This window comes from Sminthopsis crassicaudata, chromosome 4, assembly GCF_048593235.1.
Source record: "Sminthopsis crassicaudata isolate SCR6 chromosome 4, ASM4859323v1, whole genome shotgun sequence".
NCBI classification, from domain to species: Eukaryota; Metazoa; Chordata; class Mammalia; order Dasyuromorphia; family Dasyuridae; genus Sminthopsis; species Sminthopsis crassicaudata.
In genome coordinates this window covers 365,723,818-365,744,410 of record NC_133620.1, presented here as the reverse complement: position 1 = coordinate 365,744,410, position 20,593 = coordinate 365,723,818, and the positions used below count along the sequence as shown (strand labels likewise).

General features: G+C 47.6%; 4 non-coding genes across 4 annotated transcripts; 1 reads left to right on the top strand and 3 right to left on the bottom strand.

The window, feature by feature from the left end:
- Positions 1-382: 382 nt before the first annotated feature.
- On the top strand, positions 383-599 carry LOC141541936 (small nucleolar RNA U3). Its single transcript, XR_012481954.1, has one exon. It is a non-coding gene; the product is annotated as a small nucleolar RNA U3 (small nucleolar RNA).
- A 12,053-nt stretch (positions 600-12,652) lies between these two features.
- On the bottom strand, positions 12,653-12,869 carry LOC141541943 (small nucleolar RNA U3). The gene has a single exon (XR_012481960.1). It is a non-coding gene; the product is annotated as a small nucleolar RNA U3 (small nucleolar RNA).
- Positions 12,870-16,186: 3,317 nt separating this feature from the next.
- Positions 16,187-16,403, bottom strand: LOC141541941 (small nucleolar RNA U3). The gene has a single exon (XR_012481959.1). It is a non-coding gene; the product is annotated as a small nucleolar RNA U3 (small nucleolar RNA).
- A 3,317-nt stretch (positions 16,404-19,720) lies between these two features.
- Positions 19,721-19,937, bottom strand: LOC141541940 (small nucleolar RNA U3). Its single transcript, XR_012481958.1, has one exon. It is a non-coding gene; the product is annotated as a small nucleolar RNA U3 (small nucleolar RNA).
- Between the last annotated feature and the right edge of the window lie 656 nt (positions 19,938-20,593).

The window sequence follows — 20,593 nt, the reverse complement described above, 5'->3', positions numbered from 1 at the left end:
AGAAAGTGCCTGACACAGGAGGGACCCTCCACCAATGCTGCCCCATTGACTGATGTTCCCCCACCCAGGTGCTCACAAAGGCCACTTGCAGAGTGGAGGATTCCCAAGTACTTTCCATGAAATCTCATCAACTCCTCAAGGTGCAGGGACTATGCTAATGAGAAGGGTCTGGCTGGAAGGGCTGAGACAGAGTCTCCCAATGGGGGGAACCTGGTGGCCACTGAGCTTCGTATCCCCTGTCTGGGCCTGAAATAGGCCCTTGGTGGGGACGGATGAGGAGCTGGGGGGGCTCGAGGGGGAAGGCCGGCAGGTGAGGAAAGGTGACCATGAGCAGAAACGCCGTGGGCCCGGCAGGGCTGGGGGCGGCGTGGGGCTGTGAGTTAAGACTATACTTTCAGGGATCATTTCTATAGTATGTGACTAGAGAATTGTGGCTGAAAGTGTAGCACGGAGGTAACCACGAGGAGGAGCTGCAGCGTTCTCTTCTGAGCGTGAAGCCGGCTTGTGATGCTGCTTCTCAGCAGCTGTCACTTGCCATTGATGATCGTTCTTCCCTTCCTTCTGGTTGGGCGAGAGGAAGAGGACGCAGGCTGAGTGGCTCCTCCCTCATTCACTTGTGTCTCAAAGTCAGATGAAACCTTTTGCTTTCCACTGCAAGTTTGTTTTTTTCTCCATAAGCAATTTTTCTGATTGATTCAGAGCTCAGTGAACTTTAGCTTCCCTTATATGTATTTGCCTTTTTCCATTTTGTATTCTAATTCTAAAGGTTTAGAGCCATATTCTTTTTAAGATTTCTCAGTTTTAGATATATAATTCTGTATGTGCTTTTTGTAATAATGTTTAGAGACTCTAAATGAAATCTTCAATTTCTTCCCCTTCATCCATTTTTTAAGTCAATTCATTTCAGATATTCAGATTTGCTTCTGTTTTTTCAGTCTTTGAGTTCAATATTTTCTGTTGCCTCATAAAGCCATTAGTTCCTTTTGAGTTCATTCCAATGAACCACATTTAGGGGCAGTGTGTTTGTGTGTGTGAGCGGCAGGTTTGCCAACCCTGGTAAGTCCATTCTGGGAAGGGCAATGATTTTATCTAGACAGAAGTTTGGGTGGATATCCACTTAAATCTGTTGTCCTAAGAAAGGTCTGGACCAAAAAGTTTGAAAGTTTTACTAGAAAAGAAATTTCCTTTCTCCCACAGATTTCTGAATTATATTCAGAAGCAGACTGGAAAACTATTTAACATCCAGGAGATGAAAACTGACAAGACCTTAATTATTGATGAAAAGGGAATCTTAATCTGGCAGTGGTCTAAGAACATCAGGTAGAATAGGGAGAATAATAAAGATCACACTAGTTGCCTTTGATGATCATTCTATTCTTTCCTGGAAGAGAGCTTTATACAGTAACCACAGTTGTTGACCATCTGTTACTTAATCCTAGAGTTTTAGCTCCTCATTTGGGTTCTAAAACATTGGTTTCCCTAGAACCTCTCTCACCTCTGAGACTGCCCACTTCTAAGCTTTTTTGAATGATTCTTTGTATCGAGGTTGTATCAAGGTTCCTTTCATTTTTCTTAATGGAGTCAGAGTGTATACTGTTTCCCTTGCTCTATTGTCTTTACTCGCTGTCAGCACTCATACAAATCCCGTCTCGTTTCTCTGAATTCTCATGTCCTTGTCTCACCCTCCTTTGGGGGGGAGATGTCTGTAATATCCAGCATTGCTAACTCCGGTTTTCCCAAACTACATATTGTTCACAACAAAAACATTTTCAAATGGAAGAAGGCAAAAACTATTATTCTTCCTTTCAGATAATTGGCATCAATATAGTTAATTAAAACTTCCTATTTTCATATAAAAGCATCTGAAAAGTTCTTGAAAACATCAATTAAACTTTTTGAAATAACTCTTTCAAACTATATACCACATTTCTGATTATATTCTTTATTTTTATTTATTTATATTTTTAATTTTTTTTAATTTTATAATTATAACTTTTTTTGACAGCACATATGCATGGGTAATTTTTTACATTACCCCTTGCACTCACTTCTGTCCCGATTTTTCCCTTCCTTCCCTCCACCCCTTCTCCTAGTTGGCAGGCAGTCTTATTCATGTTAGATATGTTATAGTATATCCTAGATACAATATATGTGTGCAGAAGCGAATTTCTTCTTGCACAGGAAGAATTGGATTCAGAAGGTAAAAATAACCTGGGAAGAAAAACAAAAATGCAAACAGTTTACAATCATTTCCTGTTAGGATTACTAGGTGAGAACTCAGGTTGTCTGGACAGTGACAAGGTGAGAATTCAGGTTGTCTGGACAATTACAAGGTGAGAACTCAGGTTGATTTGATAGAAGGAGCAAGCTCATTGGCTGAAGTGGTTCTTCCCAGAAGCCCTTGCATTATCTCATGCCCATTCTCTGGGAGGATAAAAGAGGACAGCACTCCAGGAAGAGGAGAAGACTCTGCACTACATCTGGCTTGATGCAGCTCTCTGCAGGAAGGGAAGTCACTTCTCTGGACAAGAGTTAACAGCAACTGCCTGGAGACAACGGTTCAGGAAGAAGAATCTGTCCAAAAGATTTGAGTAGACACAGCAGATCTCTTCCCAGAGAGCGATCCAGCAGCTTCTGGAGACGACAGCTCGCTACATTTGGCGTCCACACGTGGGGCAAGGACTTTTGCTTATCCTGACAAGAGGAGCTAGACCAGACCTTCGCAATTTGGTGCCCAGACACGGTCCTGATTCCAGTGGAAAAGCCTCCCATCCAGATCTCAGTCTCTCTGATCCAGAACCGTGAGTAACGAGGAAACTTTGTTAAAGATTAAGTGAGCGTGCTAATAGATAAATAAGGAACTTAACTTGTTAAGGGCTAAACCAGGAATCTCTTATAGCTGAAATGGGGCAGATGTTAGCTATATTCAATCGCTGGACCTCAGCTGACTCAACCCCAGCCCCAGAAGCAACCTCAGCTCCACCCCCATTCAGGAGTGGTACTATAGAGAGTATAATCAAGACAATTGAGGAGCAGAGTTTACTTGTAACCTGGGTACAGATTGCTAAACTCTTGGCTGCATTAAGATGCACATCCCCTTGGTTCTTAGAGGAAGAAAAGATAGATGTAGATAAATGGAAGCTAGTGGGATATGAAATGAAAGAATTTCATGCAAAAAAATGGGCCTCGTTCAATTTCTGCAGAGGTATTTTATATCTACAACATAGTTCAATTAGCCTTAAACTATCAAGCAAGTTGTAGGAGAAGGAAAAGTTTTAAAAATGAACAGAGGAGGAAGTGTGAGGAAAAAAGGAAAGATCAAGATCTTGCCCTAGAGCAAGAAGATTTAAATGAGGAATTATGGTATGATTCTCTTGAAGAAGCTTCAACCCTGCCTAGAGAACAGATTATTGACCGGCCCACATCAACCCCACCTTCAGAGGTGGAGGAAGAAGGAGGGGAAGAGGCAGAAACACAAACAGAATCACCAGATGTAGCGCAGAGTCTTCTCCTCTTCCTGGAGTGCTGTCCTCTTTTATCCTCCCAGAGAATGGGCATGAGATAATGCAAGGGCTTCTGGGAAGAACCACTTCAGCCAATGAGCTTGCTCCTTCTATCAAATCAACCTGAGTTCTCACCTTGTAATTGTCCAGACAACCTGAATTCTCACCTTGTCACTGTCCAGACAACCTGAGTTCTCACCTAGTAATCCTAACAGGAAATGATTGTAAACTGTTTGCATTTTTGTTTTTCTTCCCAGGTTATTTTTACCTTCTGAATCCAATTCTTCCTGTGCAAGAAGAAATTCGCTTCTGCACACATATATTGTATCTAGGATATACTATAACATATCTAACATGAATAAGACTGCCTGCCAACTAGGAGAAGGGGTGGAGGGAAGGAAGGGAAAAATCGGGACAGAAGTGAGTGCAAGGGGTAATGTAAAAAATTACCCATGCATATGTGCTGTCAAAAAAAGTTATAATTATAAAATTAAAAAAAATTAAAAATATAAATAAATAAAAATAAAGAATATAATCAGAAATGTGGTATATAGTTTGAAAGAGTTATTTCAAAAAGTTTAATTGATGTTTTCAAGAACTTTTCAGATGCTTTTATATGAAAATAGGAAGTTTTAATTAACTATATTGATGCCAATTATCTGAAAGGAACTCTGAAATTATCTGAAAGGAAGAATAATAGTTTTTGCCTTCTTCCTTTTGAAAATGTTTTTGTTGTGAACAATATGTAGTTTGGGATTTTTCAGCAAAATGATTGGTATAATATTCAACTTATTCAAGATTCAACATCTATTTGGGTATATAAGAATTGTGCAAATTTTCTGGGATAAATTTCTTACTGTTAAAAGTCTTACAACATGTAAATGATCTTCTTGTGGCAGGGAGGAAAAAGAGTCACTTTGTCCAAGTCACTATCAGTTTGTTAAATTCTTTAGGAGCACAGGGACTGAGAATTTCTTAAGACAAATTGCAATTTGTGAAATGTGAGGTAAAATATTTAGGTCATTGTGAAAGTGAAGGGAAAAAGAAATTAGATCCCTTAAATTACTTGAAGGAAAGGATGGATAAGGAAATTAAACAGCAACTGACTAATTTGACTGAGACACAATTGTCCTGGACCAAGTGCCTTCCCCTTTCCTTATTAAGAATAGAACATAACTCCGAAGAGATGTGGGATTATCACCTTATGAATTATTGTATGGTCACCTTTATCCAAAAGGGATTCAAAATTCTTCCTTGGATCCAATATTTTAAACCAAGGATTTGTTTTTAAGGAAATATTTCATGTCTTTACTGTAACATTTGAAAACTTCACAACTAAAAGGGCTCAGACTCCTCCCTTAGGATTCACGATACATAAGTTCTAGCTTGGAGACTGGGTCCTGCTTGGGACATGCAAGAAGGACAAGCTGACCCTGATCTAGAAAAGACTGTTCCAGATTCTCTTGATATCAGACACAGCAGTGCCCCCCAGCCCCTCATCAATCCCCACCACGGACCTCTCTCAACCCCGTCCCCAGAATACAAAGGCCACCAAGTTCCCCCCACTGGGAGACTTCTGTCTGAGCCCTTCCAGCCAGACTCTTCCTCATTAGCATAGTCCCTGGACCTGGAGGAGTTGATGAGATTACATGGAAAGCACTTGGGAATCCTCCACTCTGCACGTGGCCTTTGTGAGCACCTGGGTGGGAGAACATCAGTCACTGGGACAGCATTGGGTGAGGGTCCCTCCTGTCTGGCACTTTCTAGAGCTCAGATGAAAGAGCATAGCACAGAGGGACCTCCTCTCTCCAGCCTCCCATCTGTACACAGGTCTCTGTCACTGTCAGGCTTCCCTTCTGCAAAGCAAAAGGGCTGAGCATCAGGGACCAATGGAGAGAAGAGAGAATCCCTCCCAATGGGGAAAATGGGTAAAGGCCTCTGGGAGATGCTGCCCTTGGGCTTAGCCAGGGTGGGAACTTGGGGTCCCCAGAGGCAAGATGGAATCCAGAGGGAGAGGGTTCCAAAACAGGGGGAAGGAGAACAATGTGCAAAGGCACAGGGGGAGGTAGTTTGGGGGCAAGGAAGCCCAGGCTGGGGGTTTGTTTTGGGCTGAGGGTGGAGTGCATGGGGGAGGACAAGGGGGGCCATTTGTCATCATACAGAGAGGGAGGCTGAGCCAGGCTTGGTGATGTCATGGCAGACATGACAAAGGTTGGGTTTGGTCCTGGATGCTTGCAGTAGTTGGGAGTTACTGAATATTCTAGACCAGGAGCAAGCAGGGATTGGGTCTGCCAGCTGGAGGCAGGTTGGGAAGCAATGACCTTGCTTCCACTGGGCACTTGTCCACAATGGGGGAGGGCAATGATGGGCAACCCCTTGGACTATCAGTGGGTGAGATGAATTGGGCACAATGTAGGCCCACTTTTCCTGCTGTTGGTGGCAACTAGTCCTGATCTTCAGGAAGAGGGAATAAGAACTGGGGGGGGGGAAGGAGCCAGATGCCATTTTCCCACTTCTCTCTATCAAAGCTCTGAGAAGATGGAATGTAAGTAATTGGAGGGAAAGGCCAGTCCAGTGATGAGGAGAGAGCAGAAAACAGACGGAAGGAAGAGACAGGAAACAAAACCCTCTTGGTCTAGTCCCACTAGAGAAGGAGCCCCATTCTGTAGCTCTCTGAGGGGAGAACTGGCAAAGCTGGAGAAGAGAAGAGATTTCTGTGTGAGAGAGTGAGGAGTCCAACATGACACTTCAGTGTAGGATCCAGACTTGCTCTCTGGAGGATCTGTCTGTCCCAGGCTGAGTCCTGGATCTTGGTTAAGGAGTAAAGAGGCAGGAACCCATGGGGAGGTTAAACACAGAGTCCCTTTATTTCACATTCCCTCAGCCTTAAATCCCTTCCTACAATTACTTCACTAGAGCATACTTCGCATGTGCTGGCTCTGAGCACCTTGCTATTATTATGGAGTTGCCTCTTTGTTGCAAGTATCTCTGCTTCAAGTTGAACAGATGTTTTCTCTTATCACCCCAGAGCTGTTAGCATAGAAGCAGCAAGCTGCCCCAAAGGACCATACATACCCCTCCTTGTTTAAGATAGAGAAAATCTATCCCTGATGATTCTGTGGAACCACCTCTGCCAAGGAGTTTAGGGAGTTCTCCAAGAAGGAAATTTGATCCCAAGTCCACCTGGGAACTCAGGGCTTATAGCTGTCACCCTGGACCAGGGCAGGAGTCCCCACAGCCATGGAGCCTGCTATCCCCAACCCAATTAGGAGGGGAACTAGAATAGGAGAGCCCTCCTTGCCCTGCCTAATAGACTAAAATGTTCTTCAGCTCCTTCCTCAGAATACAGAGAGACCTGAGAGAGCATGTACACAAGCAGGCAAAGTTCCGGGGATTCTTCCAAGGCCAAAACGAATTCACTGATACAAGGGGTTAATCCCATAGTGCATGCAAAGGTAGGACCCTGTTGGGGTCCGTATTAGGGAGTTTTGTGTGGGGGAACCTTAGTAACTACCACACAGTCCTTTTTGTATGGGGAGCGCTCCAGGTTATAACCTTTTGATTTGATGCACCTGCTTCACCCTTCCCCAAAGTTAACCTGGGAACGTGGGCAGTGCACTCTGGGGGCAGATCCTTAGCTGAGAGATTCAGGATGAAGGGGGCCTCTGTCCCCCATGTGGTGCCTATGCTCACAAGGTGGGGGGGGCGGGTCCAGGTAGAGCCAGCAGCTTGTGGCGAGGCTGGGGCTGGTCAGGTTTATCAGCAGGTGTATTCCAGCAAGGGCTGACATAAAGGTCTCATAGGGAGGCAGCGGTGCTGGGGGAGTGGAGGCTGAGGAGGTGTTGTTGTGGTTTACCTCCAGAAGAGAAGTGGTTGTGGCTGATCTCAGGGGTGAAAGAGGGGGATTAATAACTCCATTAGGGCCTATGGGGATGTTTTTTCTTGGGAGGGTCCTTTGGATTGTGAGCAGGGCTCCCAAATCTCTTCCTGCTGCATAAAATCTGATACCCCAGGTCCTTCCCAAGAGCCAGCATAGATCCATGGCTGCCCGTGATTCTCATTTTGGGCCTCTACCTCCCCCAGTAGTTCTCATCAGCGCCCACACATGGGGAGAATAGCAGCTGGGCTGATACAATAGGCTGGGGGAAGCAAGAAGGAGGCTCAGGCCATAAAAGGGGATAAGATACAAAAACACTATCTTCCTGAGCCGGGTCCTGCAGGTGCGTTGGGGGCAGGGCAAGGCCTCACATGTGAAGGATGCTTTACAGTGGGCCACCTTCACTATTGAGGAATTAGAGACAATGACCTGGTGAGGGCTGGTCCGGCGGAGTTCCAATGCAGAGCCACGAGGAAATGTTCTGGTCAGGATCCAATCCCCCGGTTGGAGGTCTGGTCCAGCAGGCTGTGATGGGAGAGGCTGGATAGAGCTGTGATAGCGAGCCCTGGATGCTGCCCAGGTGTCCTGGAGAGCCTGTAGGGACTCGAAAAAGGAATCATTAGCAACATCATAAGAGCCATCCTGCCCATAGGGGGAACAATGGGGGTGGAGCACTGAATAGGCTCCTACTCGGGTCTCACCAGTTCCCAACTGGAGCTCAGAAATATGCTCCTTAAGTATCCTATTCTTGCCTTCTCCCTGACCCGAACCCTGTAGTCCATGACACAATGCAGATGCCCTTGAACCCTGGGGCCTGTGCCAGGGACTGCACAACATTAGAAACAAAAGCTGGGCCATTGTCAGACCTGAGGGAGGAAGGGAGTCTGAACTGGGCAATAATCTCAGTCACAAGTTTCTTGGCCACTACCAAAGCAGATTCAGGCTTCACAGGAAAGGCTTCAGTCAATCTGAGAAGGTGTCAACAAAAAGCAAAAGATGTCCTTGAACCTGAACTTCCAAGTCCAAGAAATCAACTTACCAGTGTTCCCTGTGGTGAACTCTGGGGGCAGGCACAGTGGGGCGATGGGAGGGGTTTGCTTTGGTACAGGTCAGGCCTCCACGGGCAGCAGTCTCAGTGATGGAATCCATTCCAGGCAAAGAAAAGAAACGGAGAAGCAGATCATTATAAGGGAGTCTCCCCAAGTGAGTTAGAGAGTGCAGTATTGAAACAAGGATAGCACAAGGCTTTTGAAAGATTCACACATCCTTCTACAATGTGACACCAGCCCTGGCGAGGAGGATCTCGAGGCCTGTAGGAGGATTGGTTGTCCATAGGTTTTGTTAAATTCCCCTTATCTCGAGTTGGCACATGTACAAGTAACTAGCCCTAAGTTATATCAGTCCGAATTAACAGAAGGGGGTTTGCAAACAGGGGGTCCGAGGCAAAACAATTCAGGGAAACTGAAGTAGGGCTGTTGGGGACAAAAAAAACCTCAGAGATCACTCTTAGAAAGCAGAATTATTTATTAGAATCTCGAGAAGGACCCCATCCTGATCTGTGAGCCAAATTCACAGCAGGAGAAAACCACTCTTGAAAAAGTTCAAAGCTTTTATACATTTCAGACAAAGAACCTCCAAAATCCCACCCTCCATGTGCTGTGATTAGTCATACAAGTCTGCATTCCCCTATTTAGTCAGTGGAATGCCACATATATGTTCCCAATCTCTTCTTTGGACAATGGAATACAGCCTAGGCCTTCACATGCCTGGGGCCTATAGGCCTGATTTACGTGAGCTAGCAGTCTCTGATCAATATGCGCTTAATCTGTAAGTTCTTCACCTTTCCACACAGGGCCATTCAGGGAACTGTGGCACAAGAGTTCAAATCATTGAATTACCTTCCCCTAGATACCTGGAAGGCCCCAGAACCAATGCTATTTGAGGCAATAAATCAAAATAGAAGTAGAAAAATGCAAGAACTTGTATGCCAAGGGAAAGTCTGACAACCCCAAAGGCTCCCATTTGCACCTTGACAGATGGAGCACCATCTCAGCCAGAGAATCCAGTTCGAGATGGACAGTTCATTGTGTTAGGTGGTCTGCAGTCATTTGTGCATTTAACTCAGCCTCTTGCTTATATAGGGAGCAGCAGAGCTCAAGACAGTCGTGCTGCCCATTCAGAGGGGTACCCCACTCCAGGGGAGAAGGGTGAGGCCTGGAGTAGCTCCCCCTGTCCCCACCCAGGATATAGATTTCTGAGCAGAGCTATGAGAGTATGCACAGTTAGACCATCAAGGCAGGCAAACTCCAGACTTAAGGGCCTGAAACGTCCTTTGAGAAGGCTGAGATACCAGTTAAGAACCTGGGTTTACAGGCCTGGAGACTGCCAAGTCCCAAGGTGTCTGATTTCTGGTTGTTTAAAAAAATGCTAAACACTGAGTCTGCCAGAGCAACTCCAACAAAATAAGGGATTTCAAAGTTTAAAACATAACCAGCAAATCATAGTTGAGTAGGTTTAAGCAAGGAGTAAAAACAAAAAAGGACTTCTTAAAGGACTTCTAATTCAATCTGAACTAGTGAGATAGGAGGTGGGCAGAAGTATCTAGGGCAAAGTTAATAGGAAACTAGGGGGTCCCCTTCTTCCTCTTTCCCCAATTTCCTATCTCTTCTTCCCTCCCTTTTCTCTCAGGCAAATGGAATCACCCTCTCCTCCCCCCTCAAAAAAAAGCAAATAAACTGTCAAATAACCATCTCACATATTAATCCCAAGAATGAATTCCTATACATATCACAGTAGGATTTCCTAAAAATCATTCAAGCATAACAGCAGGAGTTACACAATTTTAACAATTTCCATCCCCATATCAACACACAGTAATAATTGACCCATTCAGGGTTTAACAGTCATTCATTAACCATTTTCCAATTCCCCATATCAGTCCATCAGGGGCAGGGGGCAAAGCATCTCATGCAAAACTGCTTCATGCTGATCAGGGGCGAAGACAGTCTGAGATAGAAAGACAGGTCCACAAGGACTGCTGCAAAATGTGGGGAGGCCAAAATGGACTGGCCAACAGCTGCCCATGGAAAGAAACATGTTTGTCTTACAGGACAGCCAAACGGCTGTCAGCTATAGTCCCTATAAAAACAGCAGTAAGTTTCACAGACCATTGTTAATTGTCCTCTCTTCATTTAGAAACCTTAAAAACCTGAATAACTTCAGACACAAATGTCTAGTAATGGATAGATGATCAGGTAAACATTCATTTGCCTAAGTATTTAGGATACAATGATTACATATAACCAAATTGGAAACAGTAAGGTATGACATAATTGAATTGCATTAACAATTTCTACTGACCATTGACTCCTATTAGGCAGAGGAGGAGAAAAAAATGCAGAGATATGATTATAACATAATATAAAAACTGATCCTTCAGCAATACAGGAAACAGGATAAAGTAGCCTTAACCCAGTTATACACAGGTAATTGTCCCACTAACCATCAGAGGATGGAGTCTAAAAACTCTCTACAAATATTAATTACAAGTCCAACAAATTTTATCTCGAATAACAAATTCCAACAAAGTTCCAGATAGATTCTAAACAGGTATTTACCATGAACTTATATTGATAACAGTAAGAAATTTGTAGGCAGTGTCATAAGTCGAACATTATACAAATCATTTTGCTTTAAAATACCTAATACATATAAAAATTCCAAATTACATACTGCCTAAAACAGAAACATTTTCAAAAGAACAAAGAAAAAACTATTATTTTCAGAAGTCCTTTAAATGATGAGCATACAATCAATACAATCAATTAAAAACTTATACAGAATATCCTAATACCACATAAAAGAATCTCAGATCCTTTAAAACATCAATTAAACTTTTAAAAATAACTTTATCAAATTATAGATCACATTTATGACTATGGTCCTTAACCAAGGAAATCATTATGTATCCAAAAATACAAAAACAAAAACAAATGTAGGCTATCCCTTTAAAATCACAGTTGCTCCTGTCAGCCGGCTGCAACTTGATAAAAAAAGGCTGGAACACACTTAGTAGGGGGAAAAGAAGGGGGAAAGAAGGTGAGCTAAATCTGCTCAAAAGATTCTTTCCTGTTCCCACTCAGAAATCCTTCCACTAAAATCCTTCATTTTTCTCTTCCTACTTAACTCTTCTCTTTCCCTCAGCTACATACTATAAACGCATTTTAACAACCCTTCTACTGGATGCTCCATTGCTAAAGTAGCAGAAGCATTGAGGGGGGGGAGGGAGTTGAATCTTTACCTTTGAAAACAAAAGATCCTCTTCCATTTGTCTTACTCCCACCTCTTCTTTTTCCTCACTCCTAAAACCCTTCAAACCTATAGCTGCTCCTACAAATCAATCTTTCATAAATCACCATAATTCTCCTTTCTTTTTCCCTTCAGAAATTTTGAGTCACAACACAGTAAATAGCTAAATAACTCTATAAAACCTATATGTCCAGCAAACATAACCCATAATGTTAACAACTTACCCAAATTCAGAAGCAAACAAATAGGTTATTTTTTTTTTAAGTTTTTCTTCCTTCTAGCTGAATGTTTCATGGTCACTAGCAAAACTTCTTTTTCCCAGGCAGCATTAAGCAGATAAGATTTTATTGCTGTTACTCCTCTCTAGAAGGCTTTGAAAACTTGGACCTCCCCTTCCCTTCTTTAAGATCTCATTGGGATAAAAGCCCAGTAGTAGCACTACTGGATCAAACGGTAGCACATTTTGATAACTCTTTGAGCATAGTTCCAAAACATTCCCCAGAATGGCTGGATCTATACACAATTCCACAAACAATGTATCAGTGTCCCTGTTTTGCAACATACACTTCAACATTCTGCATTATCTTGACCTGTCATTCTAGCCAATCTGGCAGGTGTGTAGTGGTATCTTCAAATTTGTCTTAATTTGCATTTCTCTAATTAATAATGTTTCATCAAAATTTTTTTGAACTACCAGTCTTAATAAAGGAATTTCTGTTCTAAACAGTATGCAAAAAAAACAGTTATCACTAAGTGGGGGATACTTCTCAGGTAGCAGCAAGGACCATTTCTTTAAGCTTATGAGGTTGACAAGATAATCAACTATCCAATAAAGGGAAGCTCGTGTGGTTGCTTGAGATTATGCCTTTCACCAGGCTCTTCTGAGTCAACCAGGAAAATGGGTTTCTGGAGGAGAAAGCAAAGGGTTCCATCTGACTTTGAGACACAAGTGAATGAGGGAGGAGCCACTCAGCCTGCGTCCTCTTCCTCTCGCCCAACCCGAAGGAAGGGAAGAACGATCATCAATGGCAAGTGACAGCTGCTGAGAAGCAGCATCACAAGCCGGCTTCACGCTCAGAAGAGAACGCTGCAGCTCCTCCTCGTGGTTACCTCCGTGCTACACTTTCAGCCACAATTCTCTAGTCACATACTATAGAAATGATCCCTGAAAGTATAGTCTTAACTCACAGCCCCACGCCGCCCCCAGCCCTGCCGGGCCCACGGCCCTTCTGCTCATGGTCACCTTTCCTCACCTGCCAGCCTTCCCCCTCGAGCCCCCCCAGCTCCTCATCCGTCCCCACCAAGGGCCTATTTCAGGCCCAGACAGGGGATACGAAGCTCAGTGGCCACCAGGTTCCCCCCATTGGGAGACTCTGTCTCAGCCCTTCCAGCCAGACCCTTCCTCATTAGCATAGTCCCTGCACCTTGAGGAGTTGATGAGATTTCATGGAAAGTACTTGGGAATCCTCCACTCTGCAAGTGGCCTTTGTGAGCACCTGGGTGGGGGAACATCAGACAATGGGGCAGCATTGGGGGAGGGTCCCTCCTGTGTCAGGCACTTTCTAGAGCTCCTGTGGAAGAGCACAGCTCAGAGGGACCTCTACCACCCCCACTGCCTACCCCCCCCAACCCACCCTTCTCCCCTCCCCCCCACCCCCACCCCCTGTCTGTACACAGGGCCCCTGTCACTGACAGGCTTCCGTTCTGCAAAGGAAAAGGGCTGAGCATCAGGGACCAATGGAGAGAAGAGACGATCCCTCCCGATGGGAAAGCGGGGAAAGGCCTCTGGGAGATGCTGCCCTTGGTCTCAGCCAGGGTGGGAACTTGGGGTCCCCAGAGGCAAGATGGAATCAAGAGGGAGGGGATTCCAGGAGAGGGGGAGGGGGAGCCACGGGCAGAGGTACCGGGGGAGGCAGTTTGGGGGCAAGGAATCTCAGGCTGGGGGCTTGTTTTGGGCTGAGGGTGGAGTGTTTCGGGGGTGGGGGTGGGGGCAGGGCAGCCGAGTGGGGACGTGTATCATCCTGCAGAGAAGGAGGCTGAGCCAGGCCTGGTGATGCCATGCCAGACATGGCAAAGGTTGGGTTTGGTCCTGGATGCTGACAGCAGTTGGGACTTCCTGAATGTTCTTGACCAGGGAGAGAGCAGGGGTTGGGTCTGCCAGCTGGAGTCAGGTTGGGAGGGTGTGGAATGGAGAGATAAAGTGAAGAACTTACAGGAGTGTTTACATTCTTTTTCTGTGTATTTTATTATCTCTATGTCTCTGTGACCTGCTTAAGTACGGTATGTGCAAGCCAGCATTTTTTTGAAACTTTAGATATGTTTCCTTAACCAGAAATGAGAACATTCATCCTTGTTCACTGTGACCAATATTTAGACTATTGGTTTAAATGGGGTCAGCTCACTAGGGTGAAGTTTGAAGGTCTGATGGATGATTCCTCTCGGAATCAGGGAAACAAAGCGTTCCGTTCTAATCTGCCTTTGGCGCCAATGTTAAACATTCAATGAGGGGAGAGGGCACCCATTTCTCAACGCTCCCCAACTTAGGCACGGAAACCTTCCATTTCAATCTCTCCGAATAGCAACGACCAATTAGATGCCTCCCCCTCCGCTTCCCAAAGCTCTCTTCCTTGTGATGTAATCTCTTGTATAAAAGCTGTGTATCCTTACTACTTCTTTCGCCCTCCTACCAGGAACTTGCTCTTTCTTATCTGGAGATGGGACGGCTCACCCATCCTCCGGAGGTTTCCACAAACATCTTTTCTGCCTTTTTACTGACTGATCTCTGAGTAGCTTTTTGGGGGTAAAGGTCTTCTACATCCCTCCCAGTTGGGGGCTCGTCCGGGATCGGGGTCTGTGTGGGAGCCGGCTGTGTGTATCCCGGGCAGGGACAGGCGCCCATGGGGTAGGTAGTTTTCTCCCTGCCTCTGGCTCTGGGCGGGCAGCCTCCCTCCCCTCCTTGACAACGAGCCGAGGCAGGGATACTCAGTGGAACACAGGATGGAAGATTGGAGGAAGTAGAGTCCTGATGGCCGGCGGGCAGCCTGAACAGAAGCAGACGTCCTGGAGGCAAAGCTCTTAGACAGTCTGGGCACCTCTTGGGTGGGTCCAGGGAGACCCTGAGGGATTAGCCCTCCCAAATTTATTTGTGATGTGGACTGCACTGTAAGGACTTGCTAGTATTCTGGAGTTGCCTCTTTGCTGCAAGTATCTCTGCTTCAAGTACAACACAGTTTGTCATGCTCCCCTGCCCCACCCCACCCCACCCCCCCATTCAAAAAACTGAGACACCCCAAAGGGGAAGTGAGCGCCCAACCAGACATTGTCAGCAAATTCCCTGAGGGCTGCAGGGTCTTCTCCCTCGCCCAGACTTCCCCCACTGTCTGTGGCCCTCTACACTTAACTGGTGATTTTGCGTGACTTTTAACGTGGTGTCTCCTCCACAGTCAAAAGAAAGTTTGGATCATGGGTTCTTAGGATGTCTACCGATAAAGTGGAATTGGCAGATTGGGGTGCGGGGGTGGGGGGGAATATTTTGGATTAGATAGGTCCATTGTAAACTCATCTCCATAGAGATGGTCGTTAAATTCATGGGAGCTCAGGAGCTGGTAAAGTTAAAAAGGATAGAGAGAAAAGAGGAGTCCCAGAATAAGAGGTTGCAAGAGAGCCAGGAGAGAGGAGAGTCCCTACAAACTGGAGCCAGGAGAAGTATCAAGGTGAAGAAACACTTGTGACACAGTGTGAAGAGCGGCAGAGGGGTCAGGAAGCAGGAGGTTTCAGAAAAGACCTTCGTGTAACTCTGCAAAGGGCCGTTTGGTGGAACGGTGGGGTTGGAAGGCAGCCAGGAGAGAGCCGAGCAAAAATGAAGGAAGCCGAGGACGCCTTCAGGACTTTAGCCAGCAAAGGCAAGAGAGAGCCGGGATGACGGTCCCTGGGAAAAGAAGGATTGAGGGAGGGACCTTTGGGGAAGAGAGACACAGAGACAGGTTTGTGGACAGCAAAGAAGCAGCTAGAAGAGAGGGAAGACTGAAAAGAGGGAGGGCGTCAGTGAAGCAGGAAGGAAGGAGGGCTGAGCCTTGCTGGATAGGACGGACATCTCCCCCCCCCCCCAAGGAGGGGTGGGGCTGTGCCAAGGACGGGGGAAGGTAGAGGGAAAGGGCCAGACTGGTAGGAGTGTGTGAGGAAAGACAAGAGAGGGTGGGAAAGAGTGCAGTCTGTGACTCCAAGGGGAGACCAGAGGCACAGCAGTTTTGTCCACCCCACCCGGGGTGAGCCACACGGCTCTTTCTGTTTCTGTTTCTGTTTCTGTTTCTGTTTCTGTTTCTGTTTCTCCATCTCTCCATCTCTCCATCTCTCCAACCACTCAATGAAGGGAAGCTCCTCTGGCTGCCTGAGGTTATGCCTTTCACCAGGCTCTTCTGAGTTGACCTGGAAAATGGGTTTCTGGAGGAGAAAGCAAAGGGTTCCATCTGACTTTGAGACACAAGTGAATGAGGGAGGAGCCACTCAGCCTGCGTCCTCTTCCTCTCGCCCAACCCGAAGGAAGGGAAGAACGATCATCAATGGCAAGTGACAGCTGCTGAGAAGCAGCATCACAAGCCGGCTTCACGCTCAGAAGAGAACGCTGCAGCTCCTCCTCGTGGTTACCTCCGTGCTACACTTTCAGCCACAATTCTCTAGTCACATACTATAGAAATGATCCCTGAAAGTATAGTCTTAACTCACAGCCCCACGCCGCCCCCAGCCCTGCCGGGCCCACGGCCCTTCTGCTCATGGTCACCTTTCCTCACCTGCCAGCCTTCCCCCTCGAGCCCCCCCAGCTCCTCATCCGTCCCCACCAAGGGCCTATTTCAGGCCCAGACAGGGGATACGAAGCTCAGTGGCCACCAGGTTCCCCCCATTGGGAGACTCTGTCTCAGCCCTTCCAGCCAGACCCTTCCTCATTAGCATAGTCCCTGCACCTTGAGGAGTTGATGAGATTTCATGGAAAGTACTTGGGAATCCTCCACTCTGCAAGTGGCCTTTGTGAGCACCTGGGTGGGGGAACATCAGACAATGGGGCAGCATTGGGGGAGGGTCCCTCCTGTGTCAGGCACTTTCTAGAGCTCCTGTGGAAGAGCACAGCTCAGAGGGACCTCTACCACCCCCACTGCCTACCCCCCCCAACCCACCCTTCTCCCCTCCCCCCCACCCCCACCCCCCGTCTGTACACAGGGCCCCTGTCACTGACAGGCTTCCGTTCTGCAAAGGAAAAGGGCTGAGCATCAGGGACCAATGGAGAGAAGAGACGATCCCTCCCGATGGGAAAGCGGGGAAAGGCCTCTGGGAGATGCTGCCCTTGGTCTCAGCCAGGGTGGGAACTTGGGGTCCCCAGAGGCAAGATGGAATCAAGAGGGAGGGGATTCCAGGAGAGGGGGAGGGGGAGCCACGGGCAGAGGTACCGGGGGAGGCAGTTTGGGGGCAAGGAATCTCAGGCTGGGGGCTTGTTTTGGGCTGAGGGTGGAGTGTTTCGGGGGTGGGGGTGGGGGCAGGGCAGCCGAGTGGGGACGTGTATCATCCTGCAGAGAAGGAGGCTGAGCCAGGCCTGGTGATGCCATGCCAGACATGGCAAAGGTTGGGTTTGGTCCTGGATGCTGACAGCAGTTGGGACTTCCTGAATGTTCTTGACCAGGGAGAGAGCAGGGGTTGGGTCTGCCAGCTGGAGTCAGGTTGGGAGGGTGTGGAATGGAGAGATAAAGTGAAGAACTTACAGGAGTGTTTACATTCTTTTTCTGTGTATTTTATTATCTCTATGTCTCTGTGACCTGCATAAGTACGGTATGTGCAAGCCAGCATTTTTTTGAAACTTTAGATATGTTTCCTTAACCAGAAATGAGAACATTCATCCTTGTTCACTGTGACCAATATTTAGACTATTGGTTTAAATGGGGTCAGCTCACTAGGGTGAAGTTTGAAGGTCTGATGGATGATTCCTCTCGGAATCAGGGAAACAAAGCGTTCCGTTCTAATCTGCCTTTGGCGCCAATGTTAAACATTCAATGAGGGGAGAGGGCACCCATTTCTCAACGCTCCCCAACTTAGGCACGGAAACCTTCCATTTCAATCTCTCCGAATAGCAACGACCAATTAGATGCCTCCCCCTCCGCTTCCCAAAGCTCTCTTCCTTGTGATGTAATCTCTTGTATAAAAGCTGTGTATCCTTACTACTTCTTTCGCCCTCCTACCAGGAACTTGCTCTTTCTTATCTGGAGATGGGACGGCTCACCCATCCTCCGGAGGTTTTCCACAAACATCTTTTCTGCCTTTTTACTGACTGATCTCTGAGTAGCTTTTTGGGGGTAAAGGTCTTCTACATCCCTCCCAGTTGGGGGCTCGTCCGGGATCGGGGTCTGTGTGGGAGCCGGCTGTGTGTATCCCGGGCAGGGACAGGCGCCCATGGGGTAGGTAGTTTTCTCCCTGCCTCTGGCTCTGGGCGGGCAGCCTCCCTCCCCTCCTTGACAACGAGCCGAGGCAGGGATACTCAGTGGAACACAGGATGGAAGATTGGAGGAAGTAGAGTCCTGATGGCCGGCGGGCAGCCTGAACAGAAGCAGACGTCCTGGAGGCAAAGCTCTTAGACAGTCTGGGCACCTCTTGGGTGGGTCCAGGGAGACCCTGAGGGATTAGCCCTCCCAAATTTATTTGTGATGTGGACTGCACTGTAAGGACTTGCTAGTATTCTGGAGTTGCCTCTTTGCTGCAAGTATCTCTGCTTCAAGTACAACACAGTTTGTCATGCTCCCCTGCCCCACCCCACCCCACCCCCCCATTCAAAAAACTGAGACACCCCAAAGGGGAAGTGAGCGCCCAACCAGACATTGTCAGCAAATTCCCTGAGGGCTGCAGGGTCTTCTCCCTCGCCCAGACTTCCCCCACTGTCTGTGGCCCTCTACACTTAACTGGTGATTTTGCGTGACTTTTAACGTGGTGTCTCCTCCACAGTCAAAAGAAAGTTTGGATCATGGGTTCTTAGGATGTCTACCGATAAAGTGGAATTGGCAGATTGGGGTGCGGGGGTGGGGGGGAATATTTTGGATTAGATAGGTCCATTGTAAACTCATCTCCATAGAGATGGTCGTTAAATTCATGGGAGCTCAGGAGCTGGTAAAGTTAAAAAGGATAGAGAGAAAAGAGGAGTCCCAGAATAAGAGGTTGCAAGAGAGCCAGGAGAGAGGAGAGTCCCTACAAACTGGAGCCAGGAGAAGTATCAAGGTGAAGAAACACTTGTGACACAGTGTGAAGAGCGGCAGAGGGGTCAGGAAGCAGGAGGTTTCAGAAAAGACCTTCGTGTAACTCTGCAAAGGGCCGTTTGGTGGAACGGTGGGGTTGGAAGGCAGCCAGGAGAGAGCCGAGCAAAAATGAAGGAAGCCGAGGACGCCTTCAGGACTTTAGCCAGCAAAGGCAAGAGAGAGCCGGGATGACGGTCCCTGGGAAAAGAAGGATTGAGGGAGGGACCTTTGGGGAAGAGAGACACAGAGACAGGTTTGTGGACAGCAAAGAAGCAGCTAGAAGAGAGGGAAGACTGAAAAGAGGGAGGGCGTCAGTGAAGCAGGAAGGAAGGAGGGCTGAGCCTTGCTGGATAGGACGGACATCTCCCCCCCCCCCCCAAGGAGGGGTGGGGCTGTGCCAAGGACGGGGGAAGGTAGAGGGAAAGGGCCAGACTGGTAGGAGTGTGTGAGGAAAGACAAGAGAGGGTGGGAAAGAGTGCAGTCTGTGACTCCAAGGGGAGACCAGAGGCACAGCAGTTTTGTCCACCCCACCCGGGGTGAGCCACACGGCTCTTTCTGTTTCTGTTTCTGTTTCTGTTTCTCCATCTCTCCATCTCTCCATCTCTCCATCTCTCCATCTCTCCAACCACTCAATGAAGGGAAGCTCCTCTGGCTGCCTGAGGTTATGCCTTTCACCAGGCTCTTCTGAGTTGACCTGGAAAATGGGTTTCTGGAGGAGAAAGCAAAGGGTTCCATCTGACTTTGAGACACAAGTGAATGAGGGAGGAGCCACTCAGCCTGCGTCCTCTTCCTCTCGCCCAACCCGAAGGAAGGGAAGAACGATCATCAATGGCAAGTGACAGCTGCTGAGAAGCAGCATCACAAGCCGGCTTCACGCTCAGAAGAGAACGCTGCAGCTCCTCCTCGTGGTTACCTCCGTGCTACACTTTCAGCCACAATTCTCTAGTCACATACTATAGAAATGATCCCTGAAAGTATAGTCTTAACTCACAGCCCCACGCCGCCCCCAGCCCTGCCGGGCCCACGGCCCTTCTGCTCATGGTCACCTTTCCTCACCTGCCAGCCTTCCCCCTCGAGCCCCCCCAGCTCCTCATCCGTCCCCACCAAGGGCCTATTTCAGGCCCAGACAGGGGATACGAAGCTCAGTGGCCACCAGGTTCCCCCCATTGGGAGACTCTGTCTCAGCCCTTCCAGCCAGACCCTTCCTCATTAGCATAGTCCCTGCACCTTGAGGAGTTGATGAGATTTCATGGAAAGTACTTGGGAATCCTCCACTCTGCAAGTGGCCTTTGTGAGCACCTGGGTGGGGGAACATCAGACAATGGGGCAGCATTGGGGGAGGGTCCCTCCTGTGTCAGGCACTTTCTAGAGCTCCTGTGGAAGAGCACAGCTCAGAGGGACCTCTACCACCCCCACTGCCTACCCCCCCCCAACCCACCCTTCTCCCCTCCCCCCCACCCCCACCCCCCGTCTGTACACAGGGCCCCTGTCACTGACAGGCTTCCGTTCTGCAAAGGAAAAGGGCTGAGCATCAGGGACCAATGGAGAGAAGAGACGATCCCTCCCGATGGGAAAGCGGGGAAAGGCCTCTGGGAGATGCTGCCCTTGGTCTCAGCCAGGGTGGGAACTTGGGGTCCCCA